The 25,044-nt window shown below is 39.4% G+C and overlaps 1 long non-coding RNA gene and 1 pseudogene across 2 annotated transcripts; both read right to left on the minus strand.

The window, feature by feature from the left end:
* Positions 1–3,896: 3,896 nt before the first annotated feature.
* On the minus strand, positions 3,897–5,576 carry LOC126876905 (uncharacterized). 2 transcript variants are annotated; one of them, XR_007694607.1, is made up of 3 exons: positions 5,319–5,576; positions 4,741–4,783; positions 3,897–4,658 (listed from the first exon to the last, which is right to left on the minus strand). It is a non-coding gene; the product is annotated as an uncharacterized LOC126876905 (long non-coding RNA). The 2 variants fall into 2 exon arrangements; XR_007694608.1 differs by lacking the exon at positions 5,319–5,576 and adding an exon at positions 4,926–5,030.
* A 4,295-nt stretch (positions 5,577–9,871) lies between these two features.
* On the minus strand, positions 9,872–10,676 carry LOC126876903 (elongation of very long chain fatty acids protein 6-like; annotated as a pseudogene).
* Positions 10,677–25,044: the final 14,368 nt, after the last annotated feature.

The following is a 25,044-nucleotide window of genomic DNA, read 5'->3' on the forward strand; positions in this document are numbered from 1 at the left end:
TACAATGATTTTCCTCAAGCAAATAATAATTTAATATTTTTTTAAAAGTGTGATATCGTCCAAAACAATCGCTTCTGTGTAATGGAACATTGCAAAATTTACAGACAAAACATATTCTACTTCTTTTCTTTTTTAATTGTGCAAATTCTACATTGGGGTTTTGGGGCTTTTTTACTCCGACGACTAGACACTATGTTTATAAGTTTATGTTTTCCGAAATTTGATAGTCTTTGTGGGTGATCTAGTCTGGATGATCTGCTTGTCAGCTCATAAGTGTTTGCTGTACTAGATATTTCTTCGTCGTTTTCCTTTGATCCACAATCTTCTATCCACGAAATTATCACTTTTTGCAGGAAATTTTTTATATGTATTCTTATTCTATGGCCCATAATCATTCCCGTTGGGGCCCCGGGAGCATCTCCTTTCGTCCCCTCGTAGTGGTGATCCCCACCGCTTGCCCTTCACCGTCGTTACTTCGGAGGTGATGGGCGTGATAGGTATTGAAGGAACACTCGAATATGTTTAACAATAAATATTTATTAACAAAATATATTCGATGAGTATACTTGACGTAAAACTCGCGGTTATTAATTTTGGTTCGCGGTTCGCGGTTCGCGATTACAAGTTCGAACTCGGGTAGATTCGGGTAGATACGATTCGATATGCGCTACGAGTTCGGACGATGATTGCCTGAGATGTCGAGCAACTCGGATCAGTGATTGCTGCCAACTATCAACTATCAATTCGGACAGGCGTCTCGCGACTGACTTTCCGTCACGATGATGCTGGATAGGAAAAACTATGATGGGGTGTGTCTAAGGATACGAGATCATCGGATTCGTTTAGGAAAGCGTTGGTTCGGAAAGTGAGGGAAGTGGACGTCGTTAATTGGCTAAATTTTGAGTTGGTGGTTGGAAAAGGATACTAACCACCCTTGAGAGAAAGATGCTAGTAGGAAGCGTCGTACGTGAGAAAAGCAGATTTCCCGTATCTTCCCGTAGTAGGTGGTAGATTTAGGGACTATTGGGATAAAGACTGTTTGTCCATTTGAAGGACCTTAATTAACAAAATCCTAAGATTTGTAGCGGGCCCTTAGGTTAACTGAAAATATTCTGTAAGAATGTATCGGCATCTGGCAATCATCTTGTCTTGTATAGGGTCTTTGTGTAACGAGCCACGGGACAGAAACCGCTGGAAAGTTTGCTGTAGAGTGTCGCTACACTTCCTTCTGTTACTGCCCTCTTAGTACACATTCCTTGGTCAGCCGTTCCACCGTCTTCTGGCGACGACTGACCTCACTCTCCAGAAAGCGCACCCTCCTCCGCAGATATGCGCTGTCCGCGTGTTCATGTCCGTGAATCGGTTAGCTGTCCTTCTCGGTCCCTTCTCTTTCATCCGATTCCATCTTTATATCCTCTTTCCGCGCGTCGTCGCCGCCAACGGCACCGTCGCGGATGCAGAGACGGCAGAGATCGGCCATTGTTGAGGCGACGGCGGAGGTGGTGGTGATGTCACGTAAAATAACAAAATAAAAAAGGAATTTGAGGTGAAAAATAAAAAAAGAAAACTTTTTTTTTTCTAACATCAATACACTTTACAATCTACCTCCGAACTCTAGGCGTGACTTTCTAAGACTGACTCTTATGATTTTACTTTCGATCGGATCCGATTACTTTCTTTTGTCATCCCTCAACATCCTCACCGTCCATGCATTTGTTAGGCGTCCGCGATCGTTGCCACGTGCTCTTTCTTCTAGAACCTTCGGCGGAAGGACCGTTGGGATGTTGATGGTTCATTAGGCACTTCAGCGATATACATTGTCGCCGAGTGCCGCCACATCTTTATCTCTATCGTCAGTCCGTCGGATTTGAAGTATGCCGGTCGTGACAGTGACCACGTGCGCCGTTGGAGTTCAGCGCTGGACGCTTTCGCCCTCCATGAGGCCAACCTTGATCCAGTAATCTTCCGGTATGATCGCTTGCCGAGCGCGTTCACAACGGTCGAAGAGGAAGAACACGATGATATTTCGTCGTCGAATTGTTGCAAAAATTCCAACTCTGCGTTATTTGTAAAAATCTGTTTCTGCTTATTCCTTGCGAGAAGAATGGAGTTTCTATACATGGATCAGTTGACCAATAGTCGTAGAGAGCATTCATTTTTACTGGTCTCGTTAGAACTGGTGGGCCTAAAAATTTCTTTATTTCTGATCATTTCTTTGTTTTTGATGTAATTTTGTATTTATCTATAACTTAATAATGATACCTATTCGGTTCTCTCACCAGATACTCATTAAAAGAGTCATTTCCAATGAATAAATTTGCACTGCCTAAAACACATTCTGGAGAATTCGGCATGATTTTTATGTCGGGATGTCGTGGGACGACGACGCACTCAGTGCACTCCGCTTGTTTTCTTTTTTTTTTTTTTTTTTTTTTTTGTACGTGGAGAAATACTCGTGGACACTCCACCTTTGCGGTAGCAGCAGAGCAGCGTCGGTCTCTTACCGACTAAAACTCCACGGTGGTCATCCTGACGTTTGACAGAAGTGTTCCCGGGGTCTCTCATGAATTACTAACAGTACACTCCTTGCACTCCGATCCTCTTGATCGAGCCAACAATGCAAATTTCCCTAACCGATTAATTTGTCGCTAGGGGAGGCCATCGCCCCCGAGGAGGCCGCGCGAAGCAGATCTTCGTCCCTCTCGCCCAATATGTGCTAATAATGGGAAGAGAAACACGGAGACCATAGGTGTTTTCTATGATTGAAAACACCGTAATTAGCACAACGTTTCGGCTGCGTCAGATCACTAGTTAATGCAGAGAACGGTCGTTGTGAATCCAAAATGTGTTGGGCAAAATCCGCGTTAATCGTGTGCTTGATATTCTTGTTCGTTGATTGTAACTGCCGACGGATACTTCTATTCCGATTTCAAATATCGTACAACTGCGAAGTTATCAGAGCAGAGAATATACGAACTTTAAAATTCTCACCTTAAATGTATGCGGAGTCAATCGCGTTCTATTATACAATTCGGCGGTTAATCGAACTTTGGCACTTATTTCGCTTGGGCAACCTTCGTAGTTAACACTTATAAATTTCGTTTGAAACAATTATTCGAGAGATAACTGGCAGAGTGACGGTGTAAACACTTCTATCGAAAGATGGTAGCTCTTGTTAATACTTATAAATTTCTACTAACTTGATTCCGATTAAGACAAACTGTAGTTAATACTTATAGATTTCAATTGAGACAGACTGACAGAGTGGAGGTGTAAACGCTTCAATTGACCAAATGGTAACTAACTTGTGACAAAATGTGAATATCGTAATTGCTAGCTTAAGCTGAGGTTTCGTTTTTTTTTTGGTTGTCTTGTTTACGCTGTGTCTTAATTTCTCATATTCCCTTTTACCTGAGGAAACGCGGGTGCTGCTTATCTTCTGCTGAAGTTTCGTCTTCTTGATTATCCTATTTACACCGCTTATTGCATAACCTGAAGCGTCTGTCGTAAAGTTAAAGGGTTTGGAAAGATTCGGACATTGCAGAATAGGTTTTGCCATTAGCGCTGTTTTTAAATTGTTGAATGCATTTTCTTGATTCTCCGACCATTTAAAGGGGATGTCTTTGTTCAATAGTTGTGTTAATGGTTTTGCAATTTTGGAAAAATTAGGTATAAATCTTCGGTAGTATCCCGCTAGTCGCAAAAACTGTTTGATATTTTTTGCTTTCTTTGGTCGTGGAAATTTCGATACGGCTTCGATCTTCTGTGGATCGGGTTTTACACCATCTTCACTGATTATGTGTCCCAAATAACTTCGTGTCGTAGGAATTCGCATTTATCGGGTTGCAATCGCAATTTGGCTTCCATTAGTATTTCCATTAACTCGTTAGATTTAATTTCGTGTTCGTGAGGAGATCTTGAATAAATCACTATGTCATCCAGATTGTTCACAGAGAGTATAGTTTCAAAATTGAAATAATCGTTCTTGCTCAAGATTTAATGAATTGTCTGGAATAAAACAACTCTATCAACTTTCGATCTATTTCGTTCACAATTGTTCGCTGTATCAACCAGTGATTACGGTGTTTTCAACGCAGAAAACAAAACATATCTTATTAAATAAAATATAAGAATATAGACAAAATCACTCCAATAAAATAACACCCGCTGGGAACACATTTAGGCATATATACACACATGAACAAATAAGGCACTGTTACCAAGTAAAGTCAAAATCCACACACGGAGCATCCGGATACATCTCACGAAACCTATTTAAACACCATGAGAGTACGTCCGGACAAGTACCCGCCTGACCTGAGGAATGGTGGCGTAGGTAAGCCTCCAACACTTGATCAGGGATCTCCTCCCAAAAACGAACCTTGGCACAGGCATCTGTATCAACCACTTCGATCGAAGGAGAACTTGGCGGCAACTGAAGGGTGTCCTCATCGGAGAAGGTTAGATCAATAACCAAAAGGATCACCGAGACTCGACGATGGGGCTGGAGCCACACTATTGCTACCCTCTGTGGAAGACGATCCCTCCAGCCTCCTTAACCTCTGCCCACGAGCTTTTGCGCCGCCACGACGACCACGTTTCCTAGAACGTTTCGGAGGAGGTTTGAACGGCCTACGACTTTTTTTCTTCTTCTCACACTAAAATAAAACACACAAGTTTAAGAAAACGAACAACAATGCGAAACAGGATGAAGTCAAAACAAATTAAAATAATACATACTTCTACAGCTTCAGACATATCAGTATCCATGATCCAACATAACCTGTATTCATAAGGGAAAACATGAAAATGCAATAAACAAAATCGACACTACCAATCATACAAAATATCGAATAATCAAACACTATCAAAATCACTTATTACTATGAATTAATGCATATTATTACCTAAAAGGAAAAACTAACCTAAAAACTCGCCAAGCAAATCAAACTCGCCAAGCAGAACAAACTCGCCAAGCAAATTAACAATTATTACAAACTACCACTTGGCGCCATCTCCTATGGAATGACGTATCAAAAACTTGCCATTGGAATTTTAATAATTCTTGGGGAACATAGGAAATAGAGCGTGTTACACGTGCAAAGACTCGACTAACACTAAGTTGCCACACGCCTTGTACGTTTCATTGACATGAGCAAGGAAATTACCAAATACATCACAAATGCAACCTCAGCAAGGACAAAGCTGCCACGCGCCTGGCACGTTCCACTGGCATCAGTAGGGAAGGCCTGGGAAGCATCGCAGACGAAACATCAACAAAATACGAGCTACTACAATATCTACATTTTATCACGCACCTCGTATGTCACTAACACCAAACGAAACATGAGAAATTAAGAAGACGAAACTTCAGCAGCATCTACGTGTCTCAAGGATGTGGAAAATTAAAAATAGCGTAAACAAGATAATCAAGAAGACGAAACTTCAGCAGACTCCGTGTGTCCAAAAAAAGGTGAGATAATCAAGAAGACGGAACTTCAGGCGGCGAGGCGAGGTTCTCAAATTCTTTAATTACTATTGTAGGTGTGATAAATTCGTAATCTTTCGATGTGGTATTTATTACTCTTGTATATCCTTGTGCCTTATGGTTCTTCGCACCTACATTACCAAAATAGACTCCCTTGATTGGCTCGATTTTGGGAATAAATCCCTCTTTTATCTCCAGATTTGTAATGTTAATCGAACATTTGTAATGGTACCGAACTTCGTTTCCGCACGATTATCTTTTCTCTTGTATCGAAGGGGATATAAATATTTCCCCACTTATATGTTTTCGCTCGTAATCCAAACGAGCCTTGCATCCTGCGAAAAATTCGGATCCTAAGATTCCATCTTGATCGATCAGCAATGAGTCAACTACGTGAAAAATAACTTTTTTTTTTATAATTATTATTATTAACGTGGAGGAAATCCGCACGGACACCAGGTCGCTTCTGGGGAAATGCGGCGTGGTAATGCCGGACTCCAACCGACTAAAACCTCCACGATGACCGTCCCGGCAGCGGTCGAATAGGAAGAGCATGACGACATTTCGTCGTCGGATCTCACCGCCCCGCCGCGATTGCGGCGTCGCCACATCCCATCCCGTGAGGGTCCCGGGCCGACGGTCATAACGTCGAGTTCCTCCAACCCTCTCCGAGACCCCCCAGTTCGTGTGTCCCCTTCGCCAGACGCATGAGCGTGTTCGGGGGCCTGGCGGCCCACCCCCGGACGGTCACGGTTGCTCGATGACGACTCGGGGCCCGTTTTACAACCCGCGGCTGCGCCGGTACTGTGGTATCCCTCCCCTGCACTGTAAACGATTTTTTGGTTCGTTTCTCTGTGCATTGTTATTCTGAAGTCGCCGAGGTCGTCAACAAGGGTTTCCATCCTGGTGCCACTCACTCTTTCGCACCCTGCCCCAGCAAAGGCCGGCGCAGGGTGACAGGGAGCCCCACAAGAAGGTGAGGTGAGTGGTCTTGGCAGATACGGGCCCACCAACTTCTCCGAGGTTCTTCGCACCGGATCGGCAAACTGGCGGGGGCCGAAGACGCCGACCAGTCACCACCCGGCTATAGGAGAACATTAGATTCATCGTGGTTTCCCGATGGGACCAGGGCGTGGTCCTACGCCCTGAGAACCCGTAGCCGCCTCGTGCTCCCCACGTGAAAAATAACTGGATTTCCCGCAACCTGCATTACGATTGCATGATTGCTGCAGCATGATTCCTGATTCGGATAAGGCAGGTTTCTTGATGACATTGATTTCTGATCCGGGGTCTAATAGTAAATTTGTCTTAGTTTTTAAATCTGGGGAAATTATTCTAGCGGTGGGAGTACTTGGAGTTTCGTTTATTTTTATTGAAATAATCCGGAGAGGCCGTCGTCCAAATCTGAGTCCGGCCGAACATATCCTTTAATTTGTTCCCGAAATCGTTCAAACTGTCTAGTTAACTGTCCTCTATGGCGAGGAACGCGTGCCCGCGAAGCTTATTCATTAATAATTTTACCAACTGAGGCTCCTGATGCCGCGGAATCATGTTTCGTGCGCGCTCGCATGCTCTTAAATATTGAAATACTGAGGGTCGATATCTGTCGAATATTGGTACTGACTCGATCGCGTCTTTTAACTTCATTTGTTGGGGGCTATCGTCTGTCGGTATTGTCACCTAGGGAATTATCGGCGGTGATACGGGTGTCTCGATTTCCTTTTTTGTCTTGAGTGAACGCATGTCGTCTTTTAATTCATTGATCTTTGTACTCATGTCGGCTATTACTCGTAAATTCGCATCGCATTCGCATCTCGCGTCTCCCCTATTTTCCCGTAGTTGGGACAAAGACTGTTTGTCTGTTTGAAGGACTTTAGTTGACTAAATCTTAAGATTTATAACGGGCCCTCGAGCTAGCCGAACATGTACTGCGGAGACGCATCGACATCTGGCAATCATCTTACTCGAAGAATAGGGTCTGCGTGTGGCGAGCCACGGGGCAGAAACCGTTGGAATGTTTACTGTCGCGTGTCGTCACGAATATTTCTTTTAAGGAGAGCTATAGAATTACTCCATACCTTTGTTAGACAAAGCGTTCATACCGTGACCGCGGCTACGTTCGGCGACTGACTGTCGCCTCAATCCCAAGCTCATTATCACAACTCTCGAACAATTACAATTGGACTGGGTGACTGTAATTATTTAATTACAGCTATGGTAGATTCTGAATTACAATGTTACGGGATTTTCCCAAAATTCCAAAGGGAATGCTCCGGTGTTCTTTCATCTCCGACATATTAATAAGGAACCATTTGGCTGAATAACGAAAAAACATATAAAGAGTTCTTTAGATTATGTGACGCGGTCAAAATCAAATTTCAGGAGTTGAATTTAAAAACATTTTGTCCCTATGAATTCACAACCTCCCAAAGCTTCGAAATCCACACATATTTCTTCCTTCAGATGATTCTGTGATTACATTAGGGTTGTGAAGACATATTTTAAGTGAAACTAATTGTTTTAACTCGTAATTATTGTTAAAATAAGAATATTTAATGACAATTAATAGTTATTAAAAAATGTATAGGTTTCACTAATTGCTATTAATTTTTACTAACTAAAAATATATTTTTAGCATAAGAATATTTAATAACAAATAATTTTTAATAATTTTTATTGGGTAAAAATTAACTCTTAAAATAAAATTATTTAATAAAAATTAATAGTTACTAATTCGGCTGCAATGGTCGGATCGCAAAACAGCTTCCAAGCCAGTCAAATGCGTGTGTCACGTCGAAGACAGAAGAAATCATGAAACCAATAGATCGCTGGTGATCTCCTCTTCTTGCGTCGCAGTAAATATATTCGTACGTTTCACGAATAACGTGAAGGAATTGAACTTCGTATAAGATGATGGAAATTTTATTGTATAAATCCAACGGAGTGACGGTTCAAAGTGTTACAGAATAATTAACAGAATAATGTGTTGAGCGCTAATGTAGGAGGGTTTTTATATGGAGATTTTAGTCCCTTTGGAGGGGTTATCGTCCGATGTATATCAGAGGCGGCTATTCAGTTGCTGTTTTGTTATTATTTCGATAGCTGTGGCATGCAGGATGTTTCGTCTACTTTATTACTGTTTCTGAGCGGGTGACAGGTGCATCAGACGCAATGCAATACTTGAAACTTGCTTGTTGAAAAATAGAAGCAGTGCTGTCCATGATATTAACGCTGCGGTATATGTGTCAACACAAACATGGCATACATATATTGGAACTAGTGCGGCTATGGATATCGCCCATGTGATTCGAGTTTTAACAAACATAGCCGCGTATGGCGCAGGGGTACCGGAAGAAATCCGTCCTTCATTAAAGCCTTAATTAAAGCTTACCGTCACACCGACGAATATTTTTTCCTCGATTCTGAAGTTTCATAAGGCTGCTTTTTAAAATATTGTAACAAACTAAAAAGAAAGCACTGTTTGCAAAAATTTTATCATTTCTTTAATTTTTGTAGTAATAACTCTTAAATTCATAATAAAACTAGTAGATGATATAATATAGACGCAATGGGAAGGTTATCAATTCTTCACCGGTAGTGTGTATTTTACAAAACAATGAGTATAAGTATTTTCTTACACCATTAGAATATGTAATACCACCAGAAAACGGCGGTATAATATACATACATATATACGTACATAGGTAGTTCGAATGAAAATAGAAAAACGTTTGAGAGGCGTTCCCTACATACTAAACAAGATAATAATCAATATTGACACTTAAAAATAGCAGAAAATATTCTAAGGCTCGATAAAGTTTTTGGACTAATGCATGATCCATTTTTTAATATCACTCGTACTTTATTCATACAAATTGTTATGTATTCTATGGCTTCTTTCAATATATATAGTTTCATAGTTTTATACGTACGACAATAAATATGTCAACCCTATAATTCATTATTATAAAAGTATATCAGATTTGCCGGCGAATCTGTGTTTAATATTTTTTTTACTATTAAATGATTCAATATTAGATACGTTAATATTACCCGAATATTTACACATTACATTTTCAAATATTATATCGCTTCCGTTCTTGTTCCAGTAAGGTTTTGTCACGTTATCGGAAGAAGGAAACATTACAAATAAAAGAGACCAAAAAATTTCTTTGGAAATCGTTTCATAAGTAAACAGATTAGGGATATATATGTTTCCAGGACGAGATTTATTAATTCATTCGTACTATAGTTAACGATAATATCGTTAAGATATTAAAAATTTATTTCTGATTTAGTGTGCGAGATTTACTTTAATTCTATTTCTCCATTTTCATTCATTCACAATCAATCTTTACAACTTTGCCTTCACAAAGACTTGAGAGAACTATATTCATCAAATTATTTCTTGACGTCCATATCCATCACATGAGATTTTGATAAAGTTTTTCTTAAGATATGTCACTGAAAAGCATCCGTAAAAAAGATTTAAAAAATTTTTCACCTGCTCTACATAAACTTCAGCTTGTTATAACTTGCAGATCTATTGGGCTAATCCTTCTTTCCAATTTTTTTTATGTGTTTGTTAGATAAATAAGTCTGCTGGAAGAATCTGGCAAATAAAATGAAATAGCTGAGGTACATCAACATAGCAAGTTTGATGTTCAAAGGCGTAACGTGACATTCAACTTGGACACTGTGTACATAGTAGTAAGCTGATGCAGTTAAAATGCAACCCACAACCATTTGTGATAGCTGTAGCGTAGTAACAAACATGGCGACCCATTTTGGTATATTGAACCGCATTGCTTTCAGAGCATAATAGGAGTACATCCAGGCATGAACGAAAGAGTTTACCAAGCCACTTGCCATTTCCTGTGGCCTCTGCATAAGAGAACCAGGTATAGAGAAGGACTGTTACGTGATGGTACCAATGTAGAAAAATCAACAGTTGCTTTCGTAACACAATGAAGGCTGTGTCGCTAAATTCTACTAGCTTCGATAGGGCAAAGGTCCACGACCAAAAACCGAAAACTGGATCTTGAGTAAGATGGCTGGAAAGAATATAATTACATTTCTATTATGATATAATATTTTGGAAATATTGTTATATGTTATGAACATGATATATAAATTGAAGTTACATAGTGTGTTTCTTAATATCTGTCTGATGTTGTGTATTTTTCATATTACAAACAATTTACTTTTATGTTGGAAGTGGCTGAATTTATTTCAAGTATAGTACAATAATAACAAATGCAGTTATTTTTGTTATAATATCAAAAATAAAAATTTCCATTTATCCATATTTTATACATTTCTTTGAAGTTTCTCAATTTTCCAGAGCATCGAACAACATTTTGCAATAAAAGTTAACAAAAAGACGCGAATTTCCAGTATTAAAGAAAATTTACAGATAAAATTAAATTATAGATTAAAACTGTTTAGCTGAATTCCTTGCTTGTAAACAATTGCTACGTTTAAACTATCTTTCTAAACGTAATAATTTCCGGGATATTCCGTAAAATATGTTTTCAGTCTCAATTTTGCAGGATATTTTTGCTCCTTCGACATGGATTTTCCCGTGTAAAGATAATATGTGTCAAATATATTACGAATCCCCTGTTAGATACGTATGCTATCGCAAGGCGGATTGAGCATGTACAGATACTTTTAGCATAAAATCAAATTCTGTATGCATTTAAAAAGTTTCGGGCTAATATTATTAAAAAGAACAGTTTTTAAGGTAAATGAAGTTTTATTATCTATTATTCAACACACATCCCTTCCTTGTCATATTTTTCTGAATTGCTTCTACAGTATTGAGTTGATGTAATGACCCACTTGAGAGGCTCGAATTGCTTGACTGACTATTCCCTCTTATGTTTTTCCGGAGGAAAGCTTGGCGTGGGTGTGCCCTTTGAACGAAGAACGCGGATTCGTTGTTCACACTTTTCGTCAAGGAAGTGAGGGTAACCATCCGCGATGCCGATTGGTTATGAGCCATGCTAATGAAAAAGGATATGAGGTAGTCTCCCACCAACGTGGATCGGGGGGTGACTTCGTTCCTGGGGAAAACCAGTCCTTTTCGATAAACATGTGTTCGGTATTCCCATTCGGTGACTACACGCTTTCTCCGTGATTTCTAAGAGCCTAATAAACTCAAGGACTTTTCCGAAACCCGAAAATAAACTGAAAATACTTCTAGACAAACAGTTTGACTGGCAAACATGTGGAAACAATGAAGCCAAAGTTGACGGTTTATGGTGGGTCCTTGAGTTTATTGAGGGCCGCTGGCTGCCAGGTAGCGTCGGCTGGAGTACAGCTGTTCCATGCGACGTAACAGCGTGGGAAGCTAGTAGCGCTGTGTCGTCAGCAAATGTTGCTATTGTTATCTCTGTCGATGTTGGTAAATCGGCAGTGTAGATGGAGAACAGCAGGCGTCCGAGGACACTACCTCGGAGTATGCTAGATAGAGTAGGTAAGTATTTAACCATGAGTTGCCTATTGGTTAGGTAGGACTTTAAGATGGAGTAGTAGGTGTGTGGTAGGACTTTTTAAAGTTTGTATAGTAGTACTTCGTGTCATACTTTGTCGAATGCCTGTTGAATGTTTAGGAATATCGCTGAGCAATATTTTTTCTTTTCAAGGGATTGGTTGATAATGTGTGTTATGCGATGGATTTGCTCTACTGTTGAATGCTGTTTCCGAAAACCGAATTGATGATCTGGGAGTATTTTCAAATCCCCCAAGAGTGGAAGGAGTCTATTCGTTAGCATTTTCTCGAATAGTTTTGACAGGATAGGTAAAAGACTAATTGGGCGATAGGAGCAGAGTTTCATATATTGGTTTTCCGAGTTTAGGGATGAGAGTAATGAAATTTTCCAGGCCTTAGGAAGGTATTCAAGGCGAAGAATTGCGTTAAAAATCGATGTGACGAGTGCAATCCCTTTTATGAGAAGTTCATTGATTGCTCTATTGCCTATTAGGTCATGCCCCGCTGCTTTCTTGGGGTTTAGGCGACTGATTGATTCTATAATCTCTGCAGAAGTGAAGGGTTCCATAGGAGGAGACATTTAGAAGGGAGAGTGCAGGTGTTCAGTAATGTCTGCGGCAGCTTTGGAGGAATGGGGTTTAAATACTTTAGACAAGTATTTAGCAAACAGGTTGGCTTTACCTATAGGGCTACACGCCCATCCACCTTGCGGATAGCGGATTGATGGGATTATTTGCGGGGAGCGCGTGAGTTTCCTGGAAGCCCTCCATAGTAAGTAGTTGGAGTTAGCTGTGGGGGACAAATTGGCGAGATATTTATGAAAACAGTCGTTTTTATAATTTTTGATGATTGTGATTGGCTTTCTAGTTGCGTTGTTTAGTTTGCGTTTGTCATCCGGTGTTCTATGGGACTACCATACTCTTCTTAGTCTACGTTTTTCTGCTATTTTTTTAAATATGTAATGGGGATATTCACGTTTGCTGATGGAAGTCTTAGTAGGTGTGGAGGAGCGGATAGCGTTTATTATGCTCGTGTTTAAGTATTTCGTGACTGCTTCGATATCTTCATTAGTTTTTAGTGAAATTAAGGCTGAAGTTGAGTCATTAAAGACTTCTCTAAAGAGCTGCCAGTTGGTGAGTTGGTTATGAATAAAGCCATTAGGTGTATTCTCGATACTTGTTGAACTGACTGTTGCTATCACGGGCGAATGGTCAGAAGAGAGATCAGCCGAGGAGTTGATTTGGACATATTTTGGCGAGATATTTTTAGTTATGAAGAAGTCAAGTAAGTCAGGTATTTTGTTAGTGTCAGTGGGCCAGTGTGTGGGTTCATATGTGGTGAAGTAGTTGAGATTGTTGGTGATTATGCTGTTTAGGAGATTTTTGCCTGTTACTGTGACCTCTGCCCCATTGGGTAAGTTTGGCGTTATAGTCTCCTCCAGCTATGAATCTATTGCCCAGAGTGTCAAGAAAGTTATCAAAATCTTCGTTGGCGATGGAGTGTCTGGGAGGGCAGTATACTGCTGAAGTGGTGATTGTACCATGGTAGTCTTCTATTGCTACGTTTGTTGCTTGGAGGTAGTCTTTCTGGAATGATGGAAGTTCGTAGTGCTTAATGCTGGATTTGATAATGATTCCGGTGCCGCCGTGGGCCTTTCCGCTGGGATGTTGGGTATGGTAGAAGTTATAACCATTTATTTTCAGATAGTTTTTGTCGGTGAAGTGGGTTTCAGATACGAGCATTACGTCGACTTGCTGTTGCTTTAGGAAGAGCTCTAGTTCGAATTTGTATTGAGCTAGCCCCTTGGCATTCCAAAGAGCTATGCGTCTTGATTTTATTTTGCGTCGGGGAGTATTAATTTATCCATGGTGAGTGTTAATAGTGATAGCAAATTATTTATTTGTTCAGATTGTTTTTCTATTAACTTTTCAAGTCTAATGTCACGTTGATTCGGGATTATTTCACATTCCGCACGTAAGGTGAGAGATTCGTATTTCAATTATGATCGTTATTACAAAATTTATTAGAAACTGACAAAGTAACGATACAGAATGTTATAACAGAACAGAATAGAATGTCGAGTACTGACTTGGGAGGTTTTTTTATATCAAGGGGTTGGCTCCTGTGGAGGGGTTATCGTTGGATGCCGGTCACATAGGGATCCTGTTACTGCCTAGTTACTGTTTCGATGGCTAAGGTATGTGAGATATGATTATCCTATTGCTGCATTCCCGGGGCCACTGTGACACTAGAGACGTTGTCTGTGTTTTATGAATTGGAGACATTATTTTGAGAATGGTCCCTGTGGTTATTTGGATTATTTTGATTTCCTTGTACTGCTTGGGAGTAGTATAGGAGATTGAAGTAGTAGTGAATTTCGGAAGACTGGGTATTTGATTGGTTGTCTCTTTGGCTCTAAGCTTGGGATACTTATTTATACATAAGGTTTTGTAGGCTGAGCGGCCTTTGTAGTTAGCAGAATGGTCACCTTGACAGTGGATGCACTTCGTTGGGGTTTCCGGTGATTTAGTGCACTGGTCAGTGGGGAGTGTAACTGCACATTTAACGCAGCGGATTTATATGCAATCGCTTCCTCTGCAATGTTTGCATTTTTCAAAGCTTTTGTTCATGCAATAGCTCTAGTGTTTTGTTCTCGTGTTTTCGTTCTAGTTATCCTAGTTGAACAAGTTTTGAAGTGTCCGTGCCTGCCTGTTCAAATGGATCGAATAGAGCATTCTCTCTTCCTCCGAAGATGGTTGTATTTCATCTTCACTCAATATGTTGCGTCGTGCAACACTCTACCTGGACCCGGCCATACACCGCGGGCCAGACAGGCCCCAGATGTCCGCTCATTCTTACGGCGTACCCTCAATAACCTTAAGCACCCGTCATAAATCCCACTAATTTGCTTGCTAAGGTCCTTCAGACCCAACAAACATCTGTTTTCTGAATCATTTCTAAAGATTATTGTCTACCACGGCTTGACAAGGGAAAGTTGGGTTTTCCCACGTACGATGCTTCCTAATAACAACTTTCTATCGAGAGCAGCTAAGACCCTTCCTAGTCCACCAACCTTCGTTTAACCAATTAACAACAAATCCGATGGTCCCGTGCGCTAGACACACGCATCCTTAGCTTTCCTCCGCTACAGCATCGTCACCGAACATCACTGATTCTTCAACCTTCAAACATACAACATCCGTCGACCGGGTCTACACCCGAAGATCAGTCAGTCACTTATCTTATATATACGCACCAGCGTAACTATCTTCTTCACAAAGTTGTTGGAATAAACTGTCATTCACACCTTGTTACATCAGTGTCATATTCAATTAACCACCTCTATTATCCTAATCGAAATAGGGGATCGATCATTTCGTGGCGTCGATTATCTAATCGTGACGGGAATTTACGACTCCCGTTGGCGTGCTTCCTAGCGATCGCGTCTCTCCGCGATCGAAACACAATGTCATAGATCTGTTTTGCCGCTTTTTAATTTCTTGTTTCTGAATATTTGCTTGAAACTTTTTCACTTCAGGGAATGACTCATCTTCTTCTTTTAGCTGATGCATCTTCGTGTTTTCACTCTGTGAAAAAGTTCTCTTTCTATTACTATTTCTTGTTGTCATTGAACACTTTTCTGGCTGTATTGCATCTTCTCTTATAGTGAATGTGTCTGTGAAGTACCCGCGATCTTCCTTGAAATTGTTTCGCTTAAAACACTTTTCTCATTTACTATGTTTTGTAGGGCTTTGTGTTATTTCTTCTTCTGAGCTACTTCTAGCACTTTTCCTTTTTTTTTAGATCGGTTTTCACGTTTCCTCTAAAAATGTAGGATATATTTAATTACGTTATAATAGAATTTATATGCACAATGTACATACATTAAGCGATTAGATTTCAACATATTAATTAACCGATATCTTTTAGGTATCATTATTAGATACTATATATAAAGGTTAGTATTGATCAGTAACATGAGATTTGGGGTAAGATTAAAGATATTAAATTTCATCATAATATGATACAAACATTTACATTACTGTCATCGTCACGAATTAATGGCCTTCGTAATTTTGCAACAAGTGACATTGACTGTTGTTTTTTAATATTAATTGCAGCTTTCCTTCAACCCTCTTTTTTTGCTCGGCTCTTCAAAACTTTCGGCGTAGTTGAAGTTGAAGGGCCAGGTTGTGGTGTTTGAGCAAAGTATCTCCAAAATGGTCGTTAACAGATTTTTTAACACCCAAGCAACGTATATTCAATATATCTTTGGTAATTAGTGCTTTCATCCGATTCTTTGATGTAGTACCGATATTCCTACAATCGATATATCTACAAATAAATTCTTTATAAGTGTAGTATCGTGGAAAGAAGGGCCTGTGGTGGCACTCGATAGTTAAATAGCACCACTCGACACTAACTAGTGTCGGACGACGAAGTGGTTAGCGCCTTAGGTTACGAACGTAGGAGTCCGATTTTTCTTCCACGGTACAAAAAATGAGGAAAAGAGCGGCCGTACCCAACAGCGACCTCTACAGCGCTGAGCACAGCTCAACGATACTACATAAGTATTTAATATATACATTAAACTATACTTTTTAATAATACATACCATAATTTAATATTGTGCTTGAAATTATGACATATGTAACAATTAATACAAACACTTAACTTAGAAGCATATGTAAATTATTTTTCAAAAAAAATATTTATATGAAACAATAATAAAATAATGAAATAACGTTGAGAATAAAATCTAGTTTAATTACAAATATATACACTGTTAACAATACCGTTCTTATCAATTTTATTAAATTTACAGTGAAGCTTACAATTACACTAATGTCAATGAATATTAACGTATATGTTTATTATTACACCAAATAAAAGTGAAAGTACTCTAATGAAAAATACAATATACTTTAATGGAAATAAAACAAGTAAATAGCGAAGCATTTATTAATATTATTATACAGTACTATATTATATTATTATAATATTTATTAATATTTACTTACCTTTTACGTTTGCATAAAAACTACAAAATTGTAAATATCAACTTTTATAACAGAGATGAAACAAGTCACAGAAATTCGTGTCTTTCAATGGCAAAATGCGTTAAAGTAAGGGAAACGATAATCTCCGTCTCGCGTCACAAGCGGGACTGTGCCAGTTTTGCTCCTTGAAAGTACATGTAGCGGTACATGAGCTAGAGGACAATTCAAATTATGTTGTTTTTTTGCCTCGGAGTATCAATATCGTTAGGACATACATAATGTAGCAATAAATAAACTCCGGACAAAACTATGTTGCCGCTTCGTGCAACTGTCGAACGAAGACGAATTTGAATTTTCCGATTCTCCTCCGACCAGTTTATACTGTACCAGTTTAAACGGACGCAATCGTAAAGAGTTATCGATCATGTAGTGGATCGTGTGAGGATCAATAATTTAGAGAATACGAGAAATTGCTGCTGCAACGCCTCAAATATATTTAGAATAAATAAAATAAATACGAATAAATATAAATACCGTCGAGAGACGCTCGTACAAATGTATTCGCGAAGCTAAGGTATGGTCGCTTGCGAAAAACTCGATAACTATAACTCGGATGACTCGGATAATAACTCGTAGATATTGATCGATAATTCGTAGGTACTCGGTATATACAAACTCGCGATCACGTCCGTTTATTTATACTGGGGGGGGGGGGGGGGGAGTCGGAAAATTTGAATTCATCTTAGATCGACGATTGCCCATAACGGTGACTTTGTTTTGTCCGGAGTTTACCTATCGATATGTTTCGTGCGTCAAGGCGATGTCCGTGTTCCGAGGCACAACAACACGAGTCGCTCTCGATCCGCCACGTCCTATGACTCTACCGACTATCTACCGAGTATTGATCAGTTACTAACGAGTTATGAGCGAGCGGTTATACACTGTCTTAGCGAATCCGTTAATACGAGCGTCTTTGCGAACATTATCTGTTCTTATTTATTTAATCATTTTAAAATATACTTGACGGTTTCTACAACGGGCAATCTCGTCTAAAAAATCTCACGATTAACCATCCTCTACACACAAGTCCCTTAATACATAACGACTTTTCAGTTCAATTGGGATCATTGCGTATAACGCCATCTATTCGCCCGGGCGCGCCATTTTTCTCTAGAATATAAATTGTACCGCATGCTTGAATATGTACCGCATGCTGGAAATAGCCAGCCATGTTGATATGGAAGAGGAGGCGAAAGTGGAGCATATTGTAGAAGGAATAGTAGATGAAGAAAACAATAAGTCTACTACATCCATTAAAGAATTGAAGAAGAGATTAATCATGTACGAGGAACAGAATTATCGCAGAGCAAAATTGCTTGTGAAGCTAGCCAAAATTGAAAGGAGCAGGATGCCCAGTCAATCTGGAGATATGAAGAAGACGAGATGTTACAATTGCGGCGACGAAGAATATGAGTGTGCAGAGTGCCCGAATAGGTCGAGAGGACCCAAGTGCTTTAAGTGTAGAGAGTACGGACACATCGTATCGAAATGCGACAATACCGATACCGGTAGCGAACTAACTTTAATGAGAGCGAATCAGTATGTGAAAATTGGTATCGGGTCCGGAAGAAATTGTACACTCGAAGAATTTTCGACGAATATTGTGATAGATGATGAGTCGTACGTTGTAACGATACATGTAGTTTCAGATACCTTGATGCAACACTCGTTCATAATTGGCACATACTTCCTGAATACCGTCGAATTAAACATAAAGGACGGAAATGCTTCTATTCGTAAAGTAGAGGAAAAAGATTGTAATAGACACCAGGAGGTGTTTAAAGTAGATATAGAAATGCGGAAAGACAAAGTAATTGATCAGTCTTAATCCGACTTTGCAAATCCGATCGTAGTTGAAAGAAGGAACGGATCTCTTCATGTTCCTATCGAGGAGAATAGTAGAGAATGTACGGCAGTTGTAGTTACCATGAGTCCTTATCTCGAGGACACCGTCGTCATGAAACAAAAATTTGTTAGATGAACCGGTTTTTTTGCGTGAAGAGGGAAAAATGCTATTACGCGTACCCAGAGAGATCCGCGTCTCTGGGTTATGTAGGACTCGGAAGGTGACATCGCCATACGCCCTAAAAACCCCTCGATCCTTTATTTGATTAGACACGGACAACCCCGGCATAGCCGATCAGCATTCATCAGGGTTGTCATTAACCGCGTCTCCGAATATTTAACGTTGCATACTGGTACCGCTCCTCCTGTTCGCTGACCCCATAGCCATTTCCATTTCTCTTCTGTAATTTATTATCGATTTGCAGAACGCTTTGAGCTTTGTCCAGTATTCGTCCTTGGTAACCATGGTGTCCACCAAGTTGACCACACTTATCCGGAGATCCAGGAAATTCTCGAGTTCGATCGTTATGTTCATTAGGTCCATTTAGGACACACGAACAGGACGTGTTCTGCATCGTCGTTCGGGTCACCACAATCTCTACACTTAGTGTCGACCCCCTTACCGATCCTCTTTCTGTAGCTGTTGAAGATACCATGCCCCATTAACATTTGCATCGTAAAGTAATCGATGTCTCTCCTTTTCTTGGCGAATATAGACGCATTACCTATCAACTTCCTAGTAAAGTTGTCCTCTTTGTAAATGCCCTATTCCGCTTGTCACTCCATTATTGCTTTCTTCCTTATGTCATCCAGTTCTTCTTTTAACATGATGTATCTATCGATCACTTCACCTTCAACAGTTAAGCTCTTATAAATCTTCATTCTCTCGTATGATTCTTTCAACATCCTAGCTTTAATGTTGATCGGTAAGTTGCCGGTCAATACACAAAGCACCGCATGAGATACAGTGCGGTAGGCTGTAAATGTAATGCACAGGGCAGTACGTTGGGTCCGTTTTATAATCTTCCTGTTCTTCTCATAGTTCATTGCATCAGCTCACACAGGCGCACCATATGTCACGATGGGTTCCCAAACATTGTAATAGAGCCTGCGCGCCAAGCCAGGCGGACCATTGATATTCGGCAGAACTCTTAGGAAACTAAAGTCCTTCAAACAGACAAACAGTCTTTGTCCCAACTACGGGAAGATAGGGGAAACCTATTGTTACGCCATGCGGCTTACCATAGGTCATATTCTTAACTGTCGATCGCGGCACTATAATGTCGCAGACGGATCGTCGTGTCTGCCCGGCAAACAAACATTGTAGTGGCAAGCGCGTGGTTCATTAAGCAGGGCGACTTCCAGAAACGTCGACTCGTGGCCCGTATTTTACCTCGCGTAAAAGAATGTGGCGTGATCCGAACGTAGTGGGGGTCGCCTTCCAGAAAAAACGAAAAAAATCGAAAGGCGTTCAGAACTTTTCGAGAAGTCGAACCGTCAACACATGTGGTATGTCGCGCATTACTTATCAACCAAAACGCAGTTACATTTTCTTTGTTCCATTTATATCTTTCTAGTTAATAAGTTGTTGAAATAAACATTAATTTATTTGTGTTAATTCTGTGGAATTTCATTGAACTACCCTTATTATCATAATCGAAATAAGGGGATCGATCAGTTCGTGGCGTCGATTATTTAATCGTAACGGGAACTTACAACTCTCGTTGACGTGCTATCTCGCGATCGCGTCTCTCCGCGAACGGTCGAAACGCCTATTTTTTAACGAACGACGTCTCCCACTAGAGACTTTCTCTCGAGAGCGGCTAGCATCCTTTTCTAACCACCGACATACAAATTGACCAATTCCCTTACTTTCTGAACGAAGGTTGTCCTCGACGAATCCGATTTTTCCTCTGCAATATTTTTAAAGCTACACATTTCGAATTTTCCAATTATGCCGAAACAATTGCGTGAACCACTCTATATATTCCATACAATAAACTATTTTTTGCGTTTTAAAGTAGTTGAATATTTTATTAAAATACTCTGAGCAATTCTCAGGTTTCTGTGAAAACAAGATAACCCAAATGTAGTTGTGTTTCCTTCAGAATTATGCAGATTTTATTTGAAATATGTGAGGTGTAAGTGACCCCGACGTGATCGAGCTAATGAGATTTCAATGATCGTGATTCCGGGCGCGCTAACGATATGTCAAACAAGAATAAAACAGTTACGACCAGTGAAGTAGTCCGCGTGCCTTTGACGATGCCCTAGAAGATAGTGCTATGGTTCTCCTTACTAGAGAGATAGCTCGCGGCGGCGAGCATCGCGGGTGATGAAGAAAAATCCACCGCCCTCCAAGGGTGTCTAGAACCTGAGTACTTAGAGCGAATCGAGGACATAGCGTTGAATACCCCGGCCACCACAATATGATAAACTCAAGGACGAAACACTTCTCTCTCCTTTTCTTTTATTTGTCGGCTCTACATCCATCCCCCTTGCTTACTCAAGTTGTTGTTTGTCTATATAAGATTCAGCAGCTATGGAACCACATATGGGCAAGATGGATTGACAGAAAGGAAGCGGAGGATTTTCGCGACGGAGGATGTAATTGAAGGATGAGCGTTGTAATGAATTGGTTTTGGTTTGTAAATATATTTGTTATGTTCTTGCAGCACTTCTTCTTTGCATTCTCAAGTCCCTTGGACGGCCTTTAGGAGAGAACAAAGACACAAATGATAATTGTAGCTGCTGGCTGTAGATGTCGCTGCTAGGGTACTGCTGTATTTTCTTTTCATTTAAGAATCGTGGAAGAAAAATCGGACTACGGTCGCCGGGATTTAAGAAGCCAGATCCCGAACGTTCGTAACTCGAGGCGCTAACCACTGCGCTACCGTTGTCTGGTATTAGTTAGTGTCGAGTTGTCGTATTTGTGCTGTCGAGTGCCGCCACATATGTATGCATTTCTGAATTGAGTGGTTTACAAGTAATTACAATCGATATACATTACAAGTAATTACAATTTATTACAAATGACTCGCTGTGCATATTACTATAACAGTCAGTACTAATTCTATAGATCAGCAGCATTGTAACTTTCCAATAAACAACCGAAAATCACGTCGTTGAATAATAGATGCATTCACTGTAGAATGAAATTATTATTACGAATATAAGAGAAACGATTTAAAAACCATGTATTTTTTCATTTAAATTATTTGCATTTGCAAAGGGAGATACAAAATTTTAACAACGTTGCAAATTACAAAGACACAAATTACAGTTTCGTGTTTAAGTTATTGTTCAGAGTTTGTTGGAATACAACGATATTAATCGCATACAGATGAGGTGATTGATCGAACGGATTCTTTCCTTCGTTGTTCAGCGATATCCTCATTAGCGTGCGTTCGTGAGATGTACCACGGCGGCTAGCACGTGCATGCTCTTTCGAGAATTCGGCGGAAGAAGCGTAGGAATATGGATGGAACATTCCCGATGGGCACGTCGAGAAGCTACTAGAAGGTTCTGTGGCACATGTGACGCCACACAGACACCCACACAGGTCACACTCATTACTGCATAGAGAGTGGGGTTCAAAACCTTTTCAAGGGCCATGGGTCACTAAGCCAGTCAGTCTGTGAATAACTAGCCAACTGACTACATTCCAGAACACACACACTTATAATTCCTGTAATAATTGTTTAATAAATATCACATTATATTGTTTCAACACAAACATTGTGTCTTCCACAGATTATTAATCTTAATTCCAAGATTAAATTCTAACAGAGCTTCCTAATAATTATGGTACAATTGGTAAAATGATGATTTTACATGAAAAAAGTAAAAAATATATTAGATAATTGAAATAACGCGATATAATTATAATTGAAATAACATCAGTAAGAACGGATGTTTTAAGCATTCGATTTTGAGAAAACAGGGTATGAATATGTTTAGTTAAAAAGCAATCCGTGTTTATTCGAGCATTCGCGGAGAGACGCGATCGCGAGAAAGCACGTCAACGGGAGTAGTAAATTCCCGTTGCAATTAGATAACCGACGCCACGAACTAATCGATCCCCTGATTTCTGTTACGATAATAGGGGTGGTTCAATGAATTTAACACTGCATTAACAGGTTAATATAGCTTGTATATTTAAAAATAATGAATGTAATAATAAAAACGTCACAAATTATTTAGCGATAAATACAGTTGATATGTTATAGGAATTCGACCCGACTTTGCGATATCTCTCAATGAATTCGTTAGACTAAGCAATTTATAACGTTTGACTCTTCAGAAGGGACCGATTACTCTTTGATCCTTTTCGTTGTCTTTTCTGGAAGACGACCCCCACTACGCTCGGATCACGCCACCGTTCGCGCCTATGATCACGTATACCAGCTTCTTTCTTTATGCGGATAAAATAACGCACCGAAGGCGAATAGATGTTTCTGGAACTCGCTGCTTGACGACAACTATGCGTTTATCGCTACTTTGTGTATATCTCGACGGTCATGTAAGACGATCTGTTTGCGACGGTTAGGAACACGGCCTACAGTAAGCCTTGGGGCGTAATAAACGGTGAGAATAGAATAATCTACAGGATTATCAACGGTGAAGTATATAAATATACTAACGTCTCAGAAAACATAATTGAAGTGAGTTGCTTAGATATGAAATTATTGTTAATAACTAAAAGAATAATAGTACAAGTTAGATTAGCAGAGAGACAAACGTGATTGTGCAGTGAGTCTAGGAAACAGGATAAAATATAAAACAAATAGAAATGGAATATGCAATACGTCCTATCCAAGAAGATTGGATACCAACTAATGCATAATAAAAGAATGTCCGCAATATTTGGAATTAAGAACAAAATTCTTAAAATAAACAACCACCATCTTTACGAACAGAGAAAATTGTTTATTGAGACTAAAGAATTTTATTAAGAAACAACATGACGCTCAGAGCATAATAACTGAAGTTATAATAACCTGAGCACAACTCAAAAACTTAGCTATGACCCTTTTGTAATAACTAACAAACAAACATTTCAAACTTAATTAATTATAAACAAGCTACAGATAATTTGAAGTTAGATATGAACAAGCTTAATAACAAAATTACATAAATAGAATTTTTCTTATTTAAATGCGACAGTTCGTAGTACAAAACAAATTTTGTTCAGGAATAAGGTTTTCTGAAAATTTCCTGCGAAAATTTTTGCAAAAATTTCCTAAAGGAATTATAATCTATGAGATAAATGAAATAAAAATACAAAAACCAACTGATATTAAAAGAAGAATGATTATTTTACAAGATAATATGAAACTGTGTAAGGGATTACATATGTAACATATTGTCCCGATGTACACATATCTGCGAAGCGACTTACTACCCTGTATATTCCAGAAACTTCTTAGTTTGCCCCAGCCTTAGCAATTTGAAACTATTTTATTAAAATTAAGAATTTTCCACATTAGATCGAACGCACTTCTAATAGGTACCAAACAGTATATATATATATATAGCAAGATTTTACGTATCTCTAAATTATTCACAGAAAATTAATACGGCACATAAATTAGACTTCGGATTGTAAATATTAAGAATAAATAACCGATACAGTCTCACAAAAATAGAAGGATAAAGATAGAGATAAGGGATCAAAAACAACAGTTATTTTTCAAATTTGTATGAAAAGCCCTGAAGAAAATAAGTTCCTCCTTAAATTGAAAACAGTTATATGTATAGAAATCAAACTTGCGATAAAAGTAAAAAAGATAGAAAATAAGAAAATTGTATTTGTTTTTATGACTCACTTTTACATGTAGTATAATTTCCACCGCTATTTTAGCATAGAACGCTATTTTCAAACACGAACTGTTCCAACTCGATAGTCCCTTGCTTTACTGTAAACGGAAAATTCTTTCGTGTTCTCAACCAAATTTATCAAATTCCAGCAATGACACATGCTATGTGATTGTCAGTAGAACATGGAGAAATGTTTCCAGTAAAGTTTCGAGCGACTTATCGCCGATTTTCAGGAGACACTGCGACGATATCGCGTGTACAGTGCTTCTATCGGTGTTGATGCGCTTTAATACACAGTGCAAGAGAACACTAATAAGATTTCCCAGTGGGCCTGT

The sequence above is a fragment of the Bombus huntii genome, unplaced genomic scaffold (genome assembly GCF_024542735.1).
Source record: "Bombus huntii isolate Logan2020A unplaced genomic scaffold, iyBomHunt1.1 ctg00000103.1, whole genome shotgun sequence".
In the NCBI taxonomy this organism is placed as follows: Eukaryota; Metazoa; Arthropoda; class Insecta; order Hymenoptera; family Apidae; genus Bombus; species Bombus huntii.